The sequence below is a fragment of the Pseudophryne corroboree genome, chromosome 1 (assembly GCF_028390025.1).
Source record: "Pseudophryne corroboree isolate aPseCor3 chromosome 1, aPseCor3.hap2, whole genome shotgun sequence".
NCBI classification, from domain to species: Eukaryota; Metazoa; Chordata; class Amphibia; order Anura; family Myobatrachidae; genus Pseudophryne; species Pseudophryne corroboree.
Window position 1 is genome coordinate 1,188,267,971 of NC_086444.1, and position 1,850 is coordinate 1,188,269,820.

The window sequence follows — 1,850 nt, forward strand, 5'->3', positions numbered from 1 at the left end:
TATTTTGTTTCTGTGCAGTGTAAATACTGGCTGCTTTGTTTTTACACTGCAATTTAGATTGCAGTTTGAACACACCCCACCCAATTCTAACTCCCTCTGCACATGTTATATCTGCCCTACCTGCAGTGCACATGGTTTTGCCCAACTGCTTTCAAATTTACTGCTGCAATCGACTCTGAATTAGGCCCTGAAAAGGGATAAGTAAAGAAAAATCTGGTAGGTCGAGGGTATGTTAGAGCAAAGCTAGTGAACATGGGGTAACATGTGATGGAAACGCTAAATGGCATTGATTTGAATGGTGAATGTATTCCTTATGGGTAGTACCATGTGGGCAAATGATGGCATGTGATAGAAAATCCAGTGCTCAGTGTAAGATGTGATGTAAATATTGTAGTAATAGTGTTGCCATCATTCTCTTTCAATTATATTCCTGACTCCCCCCCCCTCCGTTTATTTTACACATGATGTCCCAAATATAACAGCACATTTTATTGCATTCAACTATACAATTGTTTGCTAGAGTTATGGCAACCATTAGTTTTCATACAAGATCATCCTAACTTTGACTTGCCACTTTAAATCAATAGGCATCTCAATGGCATTACACCAGTGCCCACAAGTTTCAAGCTACAGAATTTGAACAGCTTTTTTTTCTTTTTCTATTTTTAGATCAGTACATCTCAACTCCGCATCCTGTTTCCATCTTTTAATACTATATTATCTGTCACTCTCAAAAAATAAATTAAAGCAAAGGATACAATACCTTAATTTGTAATTGATTTTGGATAAATTTAGAAAATTGTCAAATTGTTTTGTTTATCTTTAGATTTTGGGAGGACAAAAGAAGTCAAAATATCTTCTCAGATAAATAAATTATTACATTAAATTATGATTTTGCAAACTTTTTATATATTCTCCATTACAAGTGCAGATCGACTCTCCCATATCCAAAATTCTTGGGACCAGAATTATTTTAGATATCAGATTTTTTCTATGTATTGGAATACAGTATTTAAATACCATAATGAGAAATTTTTGGGTTGGAACCAAAGGGGGGAAATTTGTTAAGCTCCGTGTTTGCCATAATTAGGCAAACATGGACATGTTTGGGCATTTTTTTAATTACAGAAATGTACTAAAGGGCAAACACAGGCAAGTTACCTCAAAAAGAAGCTCAAAACACATGTGGACATGAGCATATGATAAAATACAACATTTGCCAAGCTCATATTTAATGTCCATTTACAGCACTGAAATATGGAAATTTATCTAAATGCAAGGTTACTAGAGGTAAACCATGTGGATCCCATCATTGACTTTAATGGAGGTGTCCCACCATCAAACTCTATAAGGTATATAATAAATGGACTGCTGTTATGGAGGTAAATGAAAAGAATAATTTAAACCCGCGCTCCAACTCAATGGGGCTGCAGCAGCTGCAGGAGTTTTCACCTCCACTCCAAAAGGGTACTCAATACAGATACACAATTGCGGATGCGTGTTCCTTCTGGGACAACCCGTAATTTGAGGACACCGGGAAATCTTCAAAAGTCAATCAATGTCAAATAGAAATCAACTCTTATTTATATTAAATTATCCCCTTGTCCATAGTCCTCAAACAACGCAAAGGTTTGGGATAATAGTGAAGGACAGTTTTACTATATTGCCAAATATTGGAATGAACAAATTCAATAAAATTCCAAAGTGAAATCCACCACTGATACAGGGTAGAGGGTGCGTACCGAATTGCGTGGGGTGTCATCAGATGCCCACCCATCAGCTTTTAAGGATAGCCAACTCTTCTTTAGACTATTTCCTCCCCTTCTCCATTGTCCTCAAACAAAGTAAAT